The sequence below is a fragment of the Scylla paramamosain genome, chromosome 1, assembly GCF_035594125.1.
Source record: "Scylla paramamosain isolate STU-SP2022 chromosome 1, ASM3559412v1, whole genome shotgun sequence".
NCBI lineage: Eukaryota > Metazoa > Arthropoda > Malacostraca > Decapoda > Portunidae > Scylla > Scylla paramamosain.
Genome location: NC_087151.1, coordinates 33,409,407 through 33,429,925, shown reverse-complemented (window position 1 = coordinate 33,429,925; position 20,519 = coordinate 33,409,407). Strand labels below are relative to the sequence as shown.

At 42.5% G+C, this 20,519-nt stretch overlaps 1 long non-coding RNA gene across 1 annotated transcript in view; it reads right to left on the bottom strand.

The window, feature by feature from the left end:
- Positions 1 to 20,519, bottom strand: part of LOC135104267 (uncharacterized) — a 149,053-nt gene that overhangs the window by 96,869 nt on the left and 31,665 nt on the right. Inside the window, exon 2 of the long non-coding RNA XR_010270357.1 lies at positions 19,706 to 19,802. This is a non-coding gene — a long non-coding RNA (uncharacterized LOC135104267). The remainder of the gene's footprint in view (positions 1 to 19,705; positions 19,803 to 20,519) is intronic.

Here is a 20,519-nt window from a genome sequence, read left to right as displayed (position 1 = left end):
TTGCATCCCCGGCAGGAACTAATGACAAAAAGGCGTGCTGGACGTGCCACTCGGTTCCCTATCGAGTTTATCATTAATACACAATGTGGGTTCCTTGAATATCAAACTTCCACCAACCTTCCATCACCCGCCCCTTATCCTCGTCGCGATGCGGAGATCGCCACCACCTACGTGAGACACTCCACCACTACATCGCGGTGCACTTAGCGTGGTGGACATTATGCCGCGCCCGCACCATCACCCCCTCCAGCCATCACTCACACGGCACTCACCGCCGCGCAGCACCGCCACAAATCACTGGGACATAACTTTAGGCAAAATGTTGTGTTTTCCGTACGTACGGTTGTCTGCAAACACTGGGAATGCTGTTTGGCAGCGCTAAACACACACACACACACACACACACACACACACACACACACACACACACACCTGTATAGATTTTTTCTCAACAGAATATCATTTGCAGTTTAAAATCTATTACAAAAATAATTCAGCGCAACATAATACAGAGTTAGTCAATACTTGTATGATATACACACTAAAATCTAAAAACTAATACCATTAATTTGTTACGTTCTCTTTAAAAAATTCCTGACTATACTGTCATTAGTACCAACACTGGCTATACTGCCACTTGCATTATATCGCCATTATTATTAATCCACAGGAAAAGTATAGTCGTAAAGACAGAGGCTGAAGTTTTAAACATTCACAAAAATTTCCAGGATTTCATGAGCAACATTTTATTGCAACACCCGGAGAGAAGTGACTAGACACCACCCAGTGTAATATTCATTGCTGTAGTGTATTCCATGTGCAAGTCTGAGTCAAGCGTTGGGCGAGGCGACAGGTACTGCTGGGTGACGCGCTGCCATCCACACTACATGTCAGCTCATTCCTCTGTGGAGGTCTTTCAAGCCGCAAGCAACACACACACACACACACACACACACACACACACACACACACACACACACACACACACACCTACTCTTGAAATCAGATGGGCGAGACATGCAATAAAGTGCCAGCGTGACGCCATGTTATAAAAAAAAAAGTTATTTATTCCTTGTTCATTTGCAGCTTTCTCTCAACTGCAATTAAATACCAGACACTTACATCGCCTTTACACATGAGGTGGGCGCTATACGCATTTTATTCTGGCAGCGCAGGAATTCACCAACTCCAAAACACTGGTGACAAAGGGAGGGAAATGTATATAGCGATGCTCTTCACGCGATTTTCCCTTTAAGTTACCACAATGCAAAAGACCAACACACACATGTAACACTTTCACCTAACCTAACCTAACCTAACCAAACCTAACCCATTTCACTAACTCTGTCTTTTATTCTATACTCTATTTTTTTCTTCTCGTCGTGACGCTAAAGCTTGAACGTACTTCTAATTTCCAAACAAGTCAAACGCGGTTGTCTGAGGATTTGGGGATGGAAAGATTCTTTTTTCCTTGGTTCCCATCACAGCAGGGAAGTGAAGGTCTCACAGTCCGGAGGGAAACGCAGCCGCTGAGAGAGACTTTTGTACAGCGCGGGTAATGAAAGGACGGAAAGAAACGTAAAGGGAATGAAATTAAAGTGAATGCGAAGGGAAAGGGAGGGGAGGGAGGGAGGGAGGGAGGAGGCAAAGGAAGGCTACACAAGAGGACGGGGGAAGAGAGAATGAAGGAAGGGAAGGGAGAGGACTTGATGACGTGAAGGGAAAGGATGGGGAAGGGAAAGAGAGAATCGGTGATATTTGTATTTTCTCTTAAAACTTTTTTCGAAGATTTTGTTTTGTTCGTGAATCAAATATCCATTCATTTCCTTTGATGGTTAACATGCATGGAAATGCGATAAAAGAAAAGTAAAATAAATTAAATGAAAGCACAATGATAATACCTGTAGTTTTTTCTTTGCCACAACATTAGTAATAAATAAAGAAAACCATAAATGTTAAAGAAATGACAGTGCAAAGAACTTAATATGAAGGCAATACAATTATAAGGCGCATTCAGGTGATATAAGACCCCAGGCATGATACATGAACGGGTACACGTGAGGGCACGTCATCAATACTGCTCCTCTACATAACTGTCAAGAATTTTCAATAGATAATAGCCCTAATGTGTAATAATAAGAAGCCATTAACAGAGCTACGACTTCAATACTTCTTCCTTTTACGAGTGACAGTTAAGTATTCACAGTTTTCGACACGCATTTCATATTTACTGTACGCACGTATGGGATCGCGTTTTCGATAATGTAATAGCCGTGCCATGCTGCGAGGGGGATGTGGGCGTCAGACACAGGCCTGTATTGTGAAACGCCTTGCTCTCTCACCACGACTATTTTCAAAGGCTACAGAGATGATTAGCCGAGTTCCCGAGTGTTTCTCCTGTTAATAATGTAGAAATCTTGTTAATCTGTCACTTGAAACGTAAAAGCATCCTTAAGAACCTGTGTCACTTCAATTAAAGCCTTTTGAATGTAATGGAAGTGCGGCGAAGAAGTGTTTTTGAATATGGACCAGATTCCCTTGCAGTGTCACCTCTTACATCTAAACAGCGTCACCTCTCACACGCAAACACAACTGTCATCCTTCACCTCTCACCCACACGCCTGCATAGCCTCACCTCTCACCCACACACCTGTCCCTACTCGACCCCCGCAGCTGCATTCCACCTTCCCGAGGACGCAGCTGGTGTGTTGAAGGAGTAATCCCACACCTGACATGTGTTAAGCATACCTGTACAAAGAGGATAATTTCCACACACAAAAAGTAAACAATCTGACTTCAACATCAATGCGTGACCTAAATTTTATGGCGGGAAATAAGGAAAAACAATGTACACTTTACACACGAAAGTTAATTTTTTGGAAGAATTACTGCGTGTTTGGTATTCACAGAAACACTACAATGCTTAAGTTACACATATGATTCAGCCATGCAGGATCCCCAATACTCGTCCAGCCATTTATAAACAGCCCATTGTCATGCGCCCTAAAATAATCAACATACATTGTCTTTCTTCACAACCACCGTACACCGTCAATGCATCCTAATGTGATATCAATTTACTTACAAAAACCGACATTCAGTATCATGTCCCCCGGCAGCACAGCGAAAGGCATTATTTAATCGTCGTGGTGCATCATTACCGCCGCGTTGTATTGTTCTAATAGAGGGTAACATTTGCTAGCACGGGGGAGGGTGGGGGATGTTATTACGATACCTGGTTGGGTGGTGTGGTGGGCCGTACTGACGCAGAGCTACATAGAGACTGCGGTAAATATGAAAAGGAATGTCTTGAAACTACTTGAAATACAGAAAATCAGTTCAAAATCCTGAGAAGTATTGCACCCAACACCATCACCTCGGTATTTTTTCCACGACGTGAAAACCTTACACGATCTGATTCAGCAAGAGTAACATTGTCACTGATTTCAGGGAAAATGTAAAAGCAATTATGGACAAACACTTCCGTCATCTGGTGAAAAATTTCGTGGATAAGTGAACATTTAGTAAAGATGAAATGCCGACAACCTTAAAAGGGAAAAATACACGGAAGAGAAAACGATACATAAAATAGAAAAAAAAAACATTGAAAGGAAGAGATTTAGAGGAAAATCGTAAGGGTACACAGAATATCTCTCTTTGTTAACGGAGGAATAGAACCAGCTCTTTGTTAACGGAGGAATAGAACCAGAAGAATTGAATATCAAAGTGCCACAATTAAAGTGGCACGGTCTTCATAGCTCCATATCTCTGCTAAAACTACACTTACCCTTACCTTCAAGATAGTCACGGTTTTACTCGACGTCACATTTCTCCCTCGAGACCAAACATTCATTGTTAACATCTATTATTGGTTTGTCTGGAGGTTCCGTAGCAATATGAGTAACAAGAACATTAGGTAAGGTGTGGTCTGGGTAGGTTATACAATATTACTGGAGGTCAGGTAGAGGAGAAGGAGCAGGTTTAGATAGAAAACGTTCATTTTTAGTATTACTATGTCGGGAGATTTTACAGCAATATGAATAAAAAAAAATGATGATGTAGCAAACATTTATCCAATACATAGTAGAGGCTAAAGTTTAACCACATATACAGTACATAACGCCTTCCAATTATACATTTCGAGTAAGTCATGATTAGCAACGCTAGAGAGAGAGAGAGAGAGAGAGAGAGAGAGAGAGAGAGAGAGAGAGAGAGAGAGAGAGAGAGAGAGAGAGAGAGATAAGGTGGGGAGCAGAATGTACCTTACACGAATTCCAATTACTGTCCTGTGATTTCATTGGACTACATCGGAGTACCGCCCTTGACACGGGAGAGAGAGAGAGAGAGAGAGAGAGAGAGAGAGAGAGAGAGAGAGAGAGAGAGAGAGAGAGAGAGAGAGAGAGAGAGAGAGAGAGAGAGTGTGTGTGTGTGTGTGTGTGTGTGTGTGTGTGTGTGTGTGTGTGTGTACTCCTAAGGTAATTGTATTTTCGAGTATAAAGAAGGATACGAATACATCAAGTAAAAATAACAGAAATCTTACGCGCATGTTTTTTTCTCTTTATAAAGATAAGCGAAATGACGTGCCTTTAGCAATATAGACTTTTATTACTTACGCCATTATTTCTTCTTACACAAACGAACGATGCCAAAGACAATCGAACAAAAGGAAGCCAGGAAGGAAAGGAAAAAAAAAGTTAAACCAAAATGTCATTCCATAAAATAGATAAAAAAAAAAAAAAACTTCCTGCTAGGTATTGTTCATTTCAATTATTTCATCCCTCAGCTACCCAGCGTCACAAGACAATGCTGCCGTTCTGAAAGCAACACGCCTGGCAGTCTGTGGTGACAATACGCGGTATGTTGACATCACAATTAAAGGAAGACCCGCAAAGGAGAGCTACCCTGTTCCCGCCTCATCACAACAGAAGCCCCTCAAGATCTAAAAAACTCCTCACTCGCTTTATGGGGGACATCATATAAGTTTTCCATTCCCCTTTTTAAAAATTAACCAGCGGCATATCACCAGCAGCCCTCCCTCGGCGCGCCATCCGCCGGCTCTCACGAATAGCGACAGCAGGTGAGCCAAACAGTTTTTCCGCGTTGCTACTCCATTTCCTAGGTTGGGAGCGTGACTTGGAGAGCGTGTGTGGCGGCAATAGTAGCCTTTTCATCACTAAACTGCCAATAACGGCGCAAATATCTCTCTTTCCTTCCTGCGAACTGGCTGGTGAACGCTCCCTTCCGGTGTTTGGGTAGCGGCTGTCATGCGTCAGGCGAGGCACGTGTAATCGCACATAGCACGCATAATGTGTCCCCTCCTGTATTTCCCGCGTGGTGCACTGCTCGCTATGTGTTATCGTTAGCCTTTCCACTACTCGCCTCTGCTGCAAGAATATTCACGTCACAAATTTTCTTTCCTTCCCCTGTGTCTTTCATTTTAGTGTCAGTTTAATGTTTTGTCTAATTAAGAAGGAAAGATTTTACATGAAACGAGGAAAATGTTAGATATTATCCACCTTGGTGGTATTTGTTGTATGTTATGGATGAATTTAGTCTTGAAGCTGTTGACTGAAATGGATTAATTTTACGGTGCTTCTTTGATATGCTACTGAAGGTGCCTGGTACACACACACACACACACATACACACCACTAATTAATCAAGGTTTCTCAAGCATCACGCACGCGTACACAGCTTCCAACTCTCCCTTCAAATGTGGCAGGTATGGGTAGAGGTGAGCAAACATGAACTCCCACATTCCGAGATAACTCACAAAGAGGCTCGGTAAGCGGGTAAGCACGACCAAGCTGTTCTAGACATGGAGAATACTAGTCTAATACAAATATTAACCCTACTTGTTTATTTTGACCTTTCGCTTTCGACTGAACACACACAGGCTAGTTGTGAAGAGATGGGAAATCCGGTAAAGGCGACAGATGAGGATAGGAACTGGATGGCTAAATGTTTAGATGGTAATAACTTTCTGACGTGTTATCTAAGCGTTTAGTTATCTCTCTGGAATACTTTCTAGGTATCTGGATAACTGGCTGACCAACTGACTGGCTCACTGGTCGACTAGCAGACTGGCTGATTGGCTGGTTATAAATAGTGCTCAGGTTGTCACTGTTGAGTCGTTAGGGAACGTCAAAGAAGATTAGACAGGTCTATGAATGAGAATGAAGGTACGTTTCGTATCGGGACTGCTACGTATAGACCTGAAGGCTTCTTGGAGCTTCCCTTATTTTCTTATGCTCCTGTATGCTCTTAAAGGTTCCTGCTCGTTTCTCTACCTAGGTACCAAGTTAAATGTACCGCACCTCTAATTCACAAAGAAGATATTAAATTGTAAAGGGCCCTTGAATGATATGCAATGTACTACGTAGGTATAAGTTCCTGTTGCAATGCAGTCCACAGGCAAACCAGCAAAAGCAACGCCTTGACAAGGACAGAACTCTTCAAAAGCCGTGATAACCTTTGACGTCAGGATGCAGCTTTACTTCCTTCATTCTCTTGACAAGCGACAATACCGGAAATGCCAGGGAAGAAGAAGAAGAGGAAGAGGAAGAAGAAGAGGAGGAAGAAGGAAGAAGAAGAAGGAAGAGGAAGAAGAAGGAAGAGGAAGAAGGAAGAAGAAGAAGGAAGAAGAAGAAGGAAGAGGAAGAAGGAAGAAAAAAGAAAAAGAAAGAGGAAAAGAAGGAAAAGAAAAAGGAAAAGATGACCACTACCACTACCACCACCACCCCCACCACCTACAACAAAACACTAACATAGACGAAACCAGAAATCTTAGTAGAAATAACACCCATTACAATACTCCTCACCTTCGCCTCTCAGCACCAAGAGCACACCCTACCCATTCCACCCACGCAGTACACTACATCTTACACAAGGCCTTCGTGGAGATGTACGCACGTGTTATAGAATACCTAACATGCGGATAACGAACCACTCGACGTAAATGAAGCCAGACGATATGCAGTAGGACAGAGGTAAACGCGCCGCCATCTTTGACCGAGGAATGCATGCACGCACTACCCCGCGCCTCCTCCGTACCTGGGAAGCGAGTGTCTACTGGGTCTTATTCATTTTCCATTTATATACGTCTGTTAGCTTTGGTCAAGGAAGAGGAGGAAGACGAGGAGCATAATGAACGATGAGGAGTACAAGGAAATAAGAGAACTAGGAGGTACAAAATGAAGGCCAAGAAAAAAAAGGGGAAGGATTATAAAATAACGAATGGAGATAACCAGTTTCCTCTCTTTTCAATTGCTTTACAGTCTGGTAATAACAATAATAACTGAGCTCCGTGGGTAAGAGGTTGATAGACTCACCATAAACAGCTTGGAAAAAGCATACCAGTAAGTAGCCTGTTCCTTGTGATACACCCTTTCACCATTGTCAATTCAAAAGAAACCCACAGCCAAAACAATTATTTAACCTCACCCAGCCAGTTAAAGCAATCCAAGCAAGCGGCCAGCCAGTCAACCAGAAAACCAGACAGTCAGTGAAAATCGGTCACCCATTGCGCCAGTCAGTTTGTCAGTCGGTCAATCAACCTCTGAACTAGCCAGCCAGTCCGTCAGTCAAACAACCTGTCAGTCAGCCAGCCAGTCATACAGCCTCTCAAACAGCCACCCAGTCAGCCAACATTTCAGTCAATCATCCAGCCAGCCAACCAGCATACCGTGGGAGCATAGACAAGGAGACAGGAGCGTGTGGAAAGAAGAAAACCACCTAACAGTTCCAGACACTGAGACTCGGAGTTTCATATGAGCATAATCCACAAGTTAGTGCGCCTGACCTTTTGGGTGATACTGCACACATTCCCTGCGTCTCGGTGGTGCACACGGGAAAGCTTCTGTAAGCATGTCAGACGCGGAAGTGACCAGGTGGTGTGTGTTACATGGCTGGTTTGCTGTTTGGCTGGATGGCTGACTGGCTGGTTTGCTGTTTGGCTGGATGGCTGACTGGCTGGTTTGCTGTTTGGCTGGATGACTGACTGGCTGGTTTGCTGTTTGGCTGGATGGCTGACTGGTTGGTTTGCTGTTTGGCTGGATGGCTGACTGGCTGGTTTGCTGTTTGGCTGGATGGCTGACTGGTTGGTTTGCTGTTTGGCTGGATGACTGACTGGCTCATTAGGTATATCTCATAATGTTACTGGCAACAAAACAAAGGGAGCAATACATGGATTTTGGTTCATAAGAGAAAAGGAAAGGAGAGAGAAGAAAACAGAATCTAGGCAGTGAGAAGGGATACGTCAGGGAGTGCCCTTACAAAGGCTACACTCACGACCAATAAAACTCAAAATTACAAGAGAGACGAAGAAGCTGGCGACGAAAGTAACACTGTCGATGCTTGTACTTCAGTGAGAGAGCTGACTGTCTATTTCTGCCCACTTCTTGCTTGACTCCTGCTCTTGAAACTCACGTACATCTGGCTTAGAGCAAATTGCAATACTAAAACGAACACAATTCCGATATTCAGAGTTTTACACCTAGGTCTGATTCTACACCAGTAACTAAACTTTACAAGACACGAATCAGTAGTAAAACAAGGGGTGGCCAGAGTTGGGGAGACTTAACGGCTGCTTGGTGTATGTGTATCAAACGCTTCTATGTCAGGTATCGGATCTCCACGCTCACTGCACCACGTGGCTCACCTCAGTCACACCACGGCACTCAGGGCAAATGTATTCATTAAGATATGTGAGATTGTGAGTGGGGCATAAAAAGTAATACATCTTTTTCTTTATTATTCCCTGCAGTTTTCTTACTCTTACGGTGCCCATAAAAAAAGTGTGTGTGTGTGTGTGTGTGTGTGTGTGTGTGTGTGTGTGTGTGTGTGTGTGTGTGTGTGTGTGTGTGTGTGTGTGTGTGTGTGTGTGTGTGTGGTAGTGTATTGTAAAAACTACACTATAAGCAGATGACAAACATTTGGCACGTTATGTCTCCCTCAGGTGAGTGGTATTTGCTACATTTGTCCACATCAAACATTTTCGTATCGACTGAAGGATTTGGGCAAACAGAGGCATTGCTCACAAGTACATACAATACGATCCAGATGTATATCACTTCTCACACCGCGCCATCTGATCTCGCTGCAGTGGAGACGGGAGTGCCATTAATAAAACTAATGAGAAAACTTTACAAAAGAAATGCAAACATGACAGTTTCTGGCTCACTCGTTAGTTAAATATGCATTGCAGTATTTCAACATTCACACAATTACGTACTATAACCTTTGCATCTGCCGTGGTGTCATTCGCTAAATTTAATACATTCATGGCGGCCAAATATTAGTTAAATAATGAAAGATACACAAAGAAGATCAATTTCCCCTCAACTTTACACATTTTCAGGTAAAAAAAAAATTATATATATATATATATATATATATATATATATATATATATATATATATATATATATATATATATATATATATATATATATAATCATTCAATCTGAACTGGAAGCATGCAGGGAAAAAATGCAGCTGATTGAAAAGTGCACATCCTGACTATGAATTAACACTGGTGGCAGCGGACTGAGGAACGGCAGTACCCATCAAGGAGCTAACCGCTATTCAAGACAACACACGTAATCTCAATCATTAACTTCAGCGAGCACAGTAAGAGCTCGTGATTTACGTTTCAAGAATCAAGCAAGTTATGTCGAGGGTCTGCATTATGGTGGGAAAACTACATAGCTGGGTTGTTGCTTCATTACGCAGCCAGCAGCAGGAATGTATAGAGATTATCCAGATAAGCGTACGAATAAACACCTTCCGTGAAAAGTGCTTGAATAATTTTCAGCTTATTACATCTAAGTATTATTTATTTGATGTACGTGTGTGTGTGTGTGTGTGTGTGTGTGTGTGTGTGTGTGTGTTGTACGTGTGTGTTGTACGTGTGTGTGTATGTGTGTGTGTAAGTAGTGGTATGGATTACTGTCCCAGCACTAACAGCGGGCCATCAGACAACAATGGTCCGCCTTGGGAGTGTCGTAACGCGAGATGGTCCACGCGGAGAGGCGGCGCCCGGACCCGTTGACTGCATGAAGCGTATTAAGGTGAGGTAAGGGGACACTGAGGAACCCATTCTCCCTCGACATAGAGTGAGCGAGGTACTGGGACCAACGGAGGTTATGGCGAGGGTAGTAGGTTAGCTTATAGAGGCTTACAGAGGTAGCAGGGGCGGCGGGGTGCGAGTAGTGAGTGGTAATCCATGTGATGTGGCAGTGATGGGGTGACGCGGAGTAGCTGGTGGTGGTAGCACTCCCACCAGTGACCCTGAGTCGAGCAAGCGTGACTTCATGTTCCGGGGAGTGAGTGAGGCAATGATCCGGTGGGGAATATAGTGTTATGCGGTGTTTACTTGTTTATGGGCGTCAATAGATGCATGGAAGCATTTTAGAGAGAGAGAGAGAGAGAGAGAGAGAGAGAGAGAGAGAGAGAGAGAGAGAGAGAGAGAGAGAGACCAAATCCCTCTTCACATTCACAGTCACATTCCACTTATTTATATGTCTGGACTATTACTTAGGACCCAAGATTGTGTGGCTTACCTGGTATACCTCCCCAAGTAACCTGGTATGCAAACGTTATCATTCTACTCTTTCCTCTATTCCCACCCGCCCTCCGCCAGCCATGGGGTATCGATGGGTGACAGTCCCTTGAGTCATACCTACGTGCTTCCCCAAGAGGAGCAAGGGTCATGGAGTCAAGGCTGGACAGCGATGAAATACTGACACAGCACGACGCTTTTGTTTGGGTATTCATAGTCTTGTGAATAATGGTGGCGATGATGATGTTTTGTCTACAATATAAACATACGAGATAAGATACCTTCATAAACATACATATATACCACAAAGAGACAGATACAGATACAGATGTTGATGTATAGAGAGAGAAAAAGAAACCTTTAAATATGGTTAAAAAAAAAAAAGATTATGGAGACCGTTAAGTCGAGAAATCATTAGCACTCTGACATTTACCTTTTCATGAGTTTGGGAAAGCACATTACCTATTGGGCAATTTTCTTTAAAGGAGCACGAGTTCCACCATTGTCTGATTGAGAAATAAATTGTGCTCTACGTAATGAGGGAGGAGCAGACGAAGGATTTTCAAAACGGGTGAAAGGCTTGTATACATGTGCAGCAAACACGATTTTATGGTGGATATTGCGAGGATGAAGGCACGAGCACCTGCAGTATACAAGGATTAAAGAACAAGAGGGAGACCTGAGGAGGTAAGAGGTACTCCAGACCAGGAAGTGATCGCCAGCCGCTATTTCCTGAAGCAATAATGAGCTCCGTTCACTACATGTCCTCTTACCAGAAGTTTTCGTGCTCCAGACACACACACACACACACACACACACACACACACACACACATTATCCGGTCACAACGGCTACAAAGTATTCATGAACGCACAACGCAACATATATGTGACATTCACTTCCTGAGACACACACTTGTTGTAAGTCGTCCCGTATCTTGGGTGTGTGCAAGACGGCGCCCTCGGCATCAGGAGATTGAATGTGTGAAGATAAAAGTTCAAACTTGAGCAATTAAGAGTCTCTACTTACATGTGGTGCGCTATAACGCTCCAATAATAGCTGTTGGAAGCTTTTACCAAGTTTTCTCATAATTAGACTCCTCCTTAACTTTTTCCGCTAAGTTTATCAAGCGACGCGTCACGGTAATGAAGAGAAAAAACCTCCGTGTTTCTGAGACACCGCCTTCCCTCGCTGTGACGGGAATAAAACCTTTCCCTCGCAGCGTTAGACGACCACCTCCTTCACAGTTTTGTTTTTCGTTTTTTTCATCTGAGATGACGCTGCACTTCAGCGTCAAAAGTGTTTTCATCATTAAATGGTACCTGTCTTCATCAATAACAGCCATCGTTCTACATGACTATCACAGCTGTAGAACTTGTACCTATGCCAACTTGAATGTAGCATGTAAGAAATTTTTGACAAAAAAATAAATGTTCGATTTAATAAATAAAATTTTTATCATAATTATTATTATTATTATTATTATTATTATTATTATTATTATTATTATTATTTTTTTTTTTTACTAAAACAATTCTGACTACGGAAGCAAAGATGTCACATTATGCTAGCGTTTATTTAGTGAGCCTTTTTTTTTTTTAGAGGGCCATTTTTTAGTAGGCCTTTTTTTTTGTTGGAATTTTTACTGCCCTTGGCCGGTGCCCCTCCTACATAAGAAAAAAAAAAAAAAGTCTTGCCTCGTTGTTTCTTTCCCCTCATCCCCTGCCTGGCCACCATCAGCTACTGTTCCAGCCACCAGCACGGTACTCCTACATCGTGCACCTGCTGCTCACCGGTCACTGTCCATCCAGCCGTAACCAATGAACGCATGAAAAACGTACACATGAAACTTGAAAGAGAATGATAAAAAAAACTGAACACTATAAAGGCTGCAATACGCACACTTGAAAAAAAAGAACTTACAAAAAAATGAATAAAAGAAAAAAAAAAGACGAGTGACAAATACTTTTTTTGAGAAGTGAATGGAAGACACACACACACACACACACACACACACACACACATGAAAAAAAAATTTACATCAGACAAACAGCGACAACCAGAATGGAACGTTTGTGAAGAAGTGAAGGTGAATGACTCAAAGGTGAATGACTCAATCACAATTACAGTGAATGAATGATAAAAAAAAAGAAAATAAATAAAAAAATAGATAACAAAATGAAAAACTCGGACGAACATAACGTTACAAAAAAAAAAAAAAAATGCGTTGTGAGGTTGACAGGCCAGAGAGACGTAGCTGCAAATCTTCCGGTAACATTTTAGTCCAAAAAGGTCGGGCAGAGAGGGATGGTAGTGCTTTAAAAGTGACCTGCTCTAGAGGGAAGAGGGAAGAGGGAAAGCAGGCAGGCAGGCAGGCAGGCAGGCAGGCAGGCAGGCAGGCAGGCAGCCACGAGAGGGTAGAGGCATGAAAGCTATATGAAAGACCAATGCGTGGGAGTAACGGGGCAGTGAGAAGAGTGATGATAACTGTGCTTGTCGTGGGAAAATGCTGCACCAGAGATGAAGAGGTGAATAGATAGTTTGGAAAGGAGGAAGAGGAGGAGGAGGAGGAGGAGGAGGGGAACCGCGAGAATTAAGGGGAACGTGAGAACTGAATACTGAACAGCCGAAAGCATGGGAGAGTTAAGCAAGGCACACGAATTAGAGGAAAGGGATCTAGCTGTTCCTGTTATGAGTGGGAGAATGGGAGGATGGCGTGACTAATGGATGGAACGGAGCCTGGGAGCCGCGCCGCTGCTGTGGTAGGGATTAAGAGGAGCGTGGGAGGGGTGAGAGACAGTGGGAGGGAGGGGTTTATTTTCTATTGGGGACGTCACTGGGGTGGGGTGAGGTGTGAGTGTAAAAATGGCGTGGGAGTGAGACCTATTGGAACGAGCGATGGAGAGGGATGACTCTAGTTTAGGGAGAGGCGGAAAGTATGAGAGAGAGAGAGAGAGAGAGAGAGAGAGAGAGAGAGAGAGAGAGAGAGAGAGAGAGAGAGAGAGAGAGAGAGAGAGAGAGAGAGAGAGAGAGAAACACACACACTCACTCACTCGCTCACTCACTCACTCACTCACTCACTCACTCACTCACTCTCTCTCTCTCTCTCTCTCTACGCCGACCAAAATATCATAGCATATACTACAAAGCAAAACAAAAAATACACAGAAACCTTTAGAAACTCTCGGCATGGGCAGGACAAGGATGCATGTTAGCAGTTGTCCCCTCGCTAATCCGGCCGCTACTCAATAAATAAAGTTGTTGTCAGAGCTCTCTTTTGTTCCTAGAGGTACAGACTTAGGACCAACACAGAGTTAGAATCGTTCAAGATAAGAAAAAAAAAGAAAGAAAAAGCTAAAAGAAAGTAGATTCCTTAGTTTGTCATCCAATTTGCTGGTTTATCATTAGTTTATAAAAGTATATTTATTGTTTTGTTTTTGTTTTTTTGTAGTAAGCTTCAGGGGATATAAACCCCTTATATTTCTCAAAGGACTTTTTTTTTTTTTTTAGGGTATAATTTAACGTCTTCGGCTACGTACACAATTATAATGATATTCGCTTACAATTTGTACGTATTCAGCGATATCACATTAATGAAATAAAGTGTTCATTCATATTTCCTACAATTGCTGCACTTTGGAAAAAATATCAATTAATTTTCATTTTTTCCCTCTCTGCGCTATTTTTGGCATTATTTTAGGCAATATTTGGTGTGCTCGATTAAACCTGCCTTTCTTTTTACTCTCAGGTTTGTCTATACTTTCCCTACAGTATCTGGATCTCGCTCCTGCCTGTACTTATGGAAATATACAGAGGCTTGAATGACTGTGGCTGACTCATTGCACGTCTGACTGACTCAATAGATGGTTAACTGTTGCTGTGTGGATGGCTGGCTATGTGGCTGAATGGTTGATTTGCTGTGTGGATGGCTGGCTGTGTGGCTGAATGAATGACTTACTGTGTGGATGGTTGGCTGTGTGGCTGAATGAATTACTTGCTGTGTGGATGGCTGGCTGTGTGGCTAAATGGTTGACTTGCTGTGTGGCTGAATGAATGACTTGCTGTGTGGATGGCTGGCTGTGTGGCTGAATAACTGTTTGGATGGCTGATTGATTTTGGCTGACCGAATGGTGATTGTGTTACTAGTTGACTGTTTAGGTGATTGGTTGTGTTTTGAGTGTGTATGAGAGACTGTATAAGAGACTGTACTATTAGAGATTGCGTGATTGATTATGTAAATGTGAAACTCTATGTGACTGACTGTGAGTGGCTGCGTGACACTGAAGCTAACTGTATGCCTCACTGTTTTAGACTACATGAATGTTGCTCTACGACTGACTGACTGTGACTGACTGTATGTACGAGTATATATGTATGACTATGTAGTAGACTATATGATTCAACGTACGTACGAGGCGACTGATTGTGTGGCTGCGTAACTGACTGTGGTTGGCAGTGTGACTGACTGAGAGGCAGACAGACTGTGTGGCTGGGAATACTGGGTTATTGATGTGGTCTTTTGGTGTCATTTTTTTTTTGGTTCAAGCATTTCAATTAATTCATCGATTGATTAATTACCACTTTAATGGACCATTCATTGTCCTTATCGCTGGAAATGGAGTGGTAGTGGTGATGGTGATGATGGTGATGATGGTGGTGATGGTGGTGATAATGGTGATAATAATGGTGATGGTGGTGGTGATGGTGATGATAATGGTGATGATGATGGTGGTGATGATGGATTTTCATGCCCAGGAACTTTTTCAAAATTAAGTAACAATTTGAGTTTATCTTCGTTTTGTGTTTCTCTATGTCACGCTTCTTAGGTCGATCACTTCTTGCTTTTATTTCTTGCTCTGTTTCTTTTTCACTATTACACTGCTTCCTCGGTCCTTTTTCCGAACTCTATATTAAAAATCTTTCATACGTGTTGTAAGTACGTGTAGTATATCTCGCTGCATTGTTGAAAACCGCGTCCCATCAACAGTGCCAAGAAATAACTCATCCAGGGCTCACACACCCGGCTTATAACGCATTACAATACATTACACGATCTCTCGACAAGCAACATTTTCTTCCTGCACCGCGTTCCCTCAAATAATAAAAAAGATGCACGGATGAAACGCGAGGGCGAAAACCTGTAATCAGTATTTAAATGGATACGCAGGTATACGAGTATTTCCATCCAAGATTTTCTTTGTCCTGTCATACCTTCTTTAATTTAGTTATTACCACATTTTCACTAATATGCCTTTGTGAGCAGACAGCATATAAACTTGACCTAATATTTTCAACTGTAGCATTGTTGGCTGCCTGTATATTACCTTAATTCCAATGCTAGGGGTACATATAACGTCTTATAAAAACAACCACAGCTTCGAAATTAAGCACTCAAGTCTGTGGATTACACAGGAATTGGGCGCACTATGGGAAGAAAGTAATTATGATATTAAAAAGTCACGTAATACCTACAGACTTAAGCAGATGCAGTCATGGTCAATAATCAAGTAACATATTGTAGTCATTTCCACCACGTTCAGCATTTTTCCTTAATTTTGAGTCTTACAATCAGTTGAGAGTTGTCTGCTTTCCTTGAGTCGACCAGTATAATCAGAGGATTTAAGATTGAGAGGAACAAACTGAGATTAAACACATGGGAATGATTGCAGAAGGTTACCAGAGTTCTGAGCCTAATTGCACAGTAAGACACCATCTCCTGGCCTTTTAGCAATGCTCCATGTCTGTGCCTGAAGGAGGGCTGCGAGTTATCATTGGAGAGAGGCAATGGAGGAGATGAATGGGTGCTGGGGCTGGTGGGCGCGAGAAAAGGCTAGTGGGAGTGGCTGCATCTGTCTCGACCCCAGGTGTTTGGTGTGGCGTCTGTGTGGCAGATGACCACTGCTGGGGCGACGCATGCTCGTGAGAAAGAAATCCAATCCTCCATAAGACTTTAATGTTCAGAATTTCTTAACTATTTTCGTTGAATTATAAACCAAAGCACGACCTTATGATACCTTCAGTTGAGAAAAGGTAAAATCAATAATCATTAACACAAAACAAAAAAAAAAAAAAAAAAAAGGAAAATGATACCTACAGTAATTATCTTGATGGAAATATGGAAAGAAAGAGGACTTCCAGATGACAGAATAGTACGAGAGAGAGAGAGAGAGAGAGAGAGAGAGAGAGAGAGAGAGAGAGAGAGAGAGAGAGAGAGAGAGAGAGAGAGAGAGAGAGAGAGAGAGAGAGAGAAAAGAAAGTCCTGGTGGCTGGAATTGGAAGAGACAATGATTGAAAAATACAACAAGGGAGGCGGAGGCTGCGAGTGGTGGCAGGAAGGGAGGGGCAAACAATTCTTACAAAACTGCATCCCCGTCATGCTTCCCACCGCAGCCGCCATCAGGACGCGACGATGCTGCCATTCCCGACACAAACACGCCAGGCAGCCTCCGGGATCTATTTCAATAAGGAACAAATGGCGCGCGAATTTGCAAGCATTCGTGTCCTTACCCACCGAGGACCGAGGACAGACGGACAGCCATCTGCAGGCCATTCTGTGTCCAGGTGTTCAATAGCAGCATTGAATCAGAATCGACAAGAAACCATCGCGACCCAAGACCCCCAAGTTTTGGCACTTTTTTTTATTCCATACATACGATTTAGTCAGTGGTGCACCGTTTAGTAATGAAAGCCAGCGGCTGATGTTACTGTTCAAGATATAAGTGTTTAATACAGGAAACAGGACTCGTGATGAATGGTTTACTTATGATATTGTTATCGAATTTTCTACTTTTTTCTCTTTTTTTTTTTTTTTGGTATTATGGAGCGTTTTTTTTTCTTTGCCATTTACCCAATATAAAGGAAAATAATGGTTAGTACAGGAAAGAAGACTCGTGAAAGGTGTGCAAATGCGGACAGATGCAATAAACACATCAGGAACAAATGCCGAGGAAAAGTTTTTAGTAGACGCAATTCCACAAGTCCCATGCGCGTCCCGTGAATGATGATGAGCCTAATTAACAGAATAGGAGCAGGCGAAACATTTCTTTTCACTTTGTGGTTCTTTCCCTTGAAGCAGTTGCGTGTACAGGGGCTGGCCTCCGCCACACTCCCACGACTTGGTCAAACAAGCGGCAATGGTGTTCGTGAATAAAAAAAAAAAAATAAATAAATAAATAAAAAAATAAATTTTCGAACCAACATCCACTAAACCATTCGAAGAGTGAAACAGTTAAGTTAAACATCAGTGGAGAAGACAAAACCTCTTGATAACCTGTTTAGAGCATTAGCTGTAAGGATTAATATTATTCACTTAACATATATGTAAACTGATTTAAGGACGAAACTGCAATATAAAAGATCACATCCCCTAACGTCCAATTTCCCATTAGTTTTGATGTATTTTTTTACACGATTTCTGTTTCTGATGCCTGGAAGTCTCTATATATCGAGTAAACCGACAGTCACCTTTACGTAATGGTCTCTGCCGCCTCTCTGCACACAACAAAGCCGCACTTACTTGGATCATGATGCCACCGCAACGCCTCCCTTTCATGTACTTAACTTGTGAACTTTAAAACAGGCTTCTTCTTACTCTTCTCATCCTTTCTGCCACTATACTCTATTGAAGACGAAAAAACCTGTCTGTCTTTGAAATTTCATAGTAAGTAGTCAATCCTCTCTCTCTCTCTCTCTCTCTCTCTCTCTCTCTCTCTCTCTCTCTCTCTCTCTCTCTCTCTCTCTCTCTCTCTCCCTCCCCACTCTATCCTCTCTATTCACTTTCCCTCCTCCCTAATAGCTTTCTTCTTTCTACTCACTTTGTCCTCTCTCTCTCTCTCTCTCTCTCTCTCTCTCTCTCTCTCTCTCTCTCTCTCTCTCTCTCTCTCTCTCTCTCTCTCTCTGTCTCTCTCTCTCTCTACTCGCTCACTCTCTTCACTCTTCCCTCTCCTCTCTATTCCCTTCCTCTCCCTCACTCTGTCCTTACACTTAGAGTGGGCCTGTCCAGCGTCATCCCCTTTAGTACAAAGCTGCAAAAACTACTCGTACTTTCTTTCACTATTTTTATTCCGCTTTGCTTCTCCAAAAAAACATGCGCCTGGCGTTTGCTGCAAAAGGAACTTGTGAACCAAAACTCTGTTATTTTGGTCCTTTTCAGCCGAACCGCATCTGTTTGCAAGTTTTTTTGTTTTTCTTTTTTTCCCAGATTCAGTAAAATTTTGATATAAAAAGTATTATGGTCTTTTATTTTCCTTTTTTGTTATATGTATACCTTGCGCTGTGTGTGTGTGTGTGTGTGTGTGTGTATGTGTGTGTGTGTGGAGAGAGTTTTAAGTCGAATACTTACAATATGTACTTGATAATAGATATGTTCCGTTTTCTGATTCTCCCCACTTCCTTAGAACTATTAATTGATTCCATGAAACTCCTAGTATAGAAACCAGAACACTTCACACTACACTTTAACAGAAGCTGCGTAACGAACAAGAGGACAATCAGACAATCTTCATCTATAAGCCATTCACTTGTCACCAGGTAGATACTTATCATCCTTCAGTGAGTTGCTGCGTGACTGATAAGGATCCTATTAATATCAACACGATCCTTAGCGAGTGACTGCCCGGCCAGTCCCGTTCCTCGAACAACTCTCCGCCACGGCTTAACCGAATATGTTAAGCTAACCGAACCATCCATCATTTGTGCATAGGTAGAGTACTGCAGTGTGTGTGTGTGTGTGTGTGTGTGTGTGTGTGTGTGTGTGTGTGTGTGTGTGTGTGTGTGTGTGTGTGTGTGTGTGTGATTTATGAAGTTATTGTAGGTTTCTTCTTTTCCTCTCACATCTTTCATTCACTCACTTTTCTTGGCAATAGGAGCAAATTCAATTGCCGGATAATCACTGTGCCTTAATAACTCCTAGTAGTGTTTTCTTCGACACCACTTGAAGTATAATGCACGAAATATTGATTATAATGATGGTAACAATAGCAATATTATTATTATTATTATTATTATTAGTAGTAGTAGTAGTAGTACTAGTAGTAGTAGTAGTAGCAGCAGCAGCACCAGTAAGAGCAATAGTATCAATAATAACAATACAATAGTGCACTCTTTTAATAGAATCCAAGAAGAAATAAGAATTAAGTCAAATACCGCCGTGCAGCAGGAAGCAGTAAGGCAGCAGCAGCCTGGGTGAGGGTGGTGGAGGCTTGCCAGGCGTGAGGCTCGGGAGGCTAGGGGGTCCTGGCGCCTGGCAGAGAGAAGCGCATGACGGCACACGTTACAAAATTCATACACTACACACTCTTACTTCCCTGAAAAATACTTCAATCCAAGAGTAATTTCAAGCGTATAGTAGTAGCAGTAGTAGTAGCAGTAGCAGTAGTAGTAGTAGTTGTGGTGGTGGTGGTGGTAGCATTAACAGTTGTAGTTGTAATAGTAGTAGTAGCAGCTCCTAGTCTGGCATTGTAGAAGACTAGTTATTCTGTCCATTACGGTGCTGTTTCTAGTATAGTCTCTTCTTCCACCAGAGACTTTCTTTCTTCCCCTTTTTATCCACTCGGTAAGCCTTGACTCCTTAACCAGTGCACAAAAGGTAAGCCTTAAGAGAGCATAGAAGTGGGCTTATGAGATCACGTGGGCTTCAGTTTCTCCTTCCAAAAGATACTTCAGACTCTCAACACTCGTACGCTGCTGGATCATCTTCCCTGCTTCATTCAAGCGTCCCCCTCTCACGAAACGCTGCGGCGGCCTGCACAGCGGCGCACTCTCAAGTCAGCTTCGGAGATGACACATTTATATTTATTTATTCTATTTAGCACATAAAATATTGCCGCCTACACATGCCTTTCATAGTTTTTTTTTTTTTTTTTATAGAAAATGTTAACAAACACGCACGCACGCACGCACGCACACACACACACACACACACACACACACACACACACACACACACACACACACACAC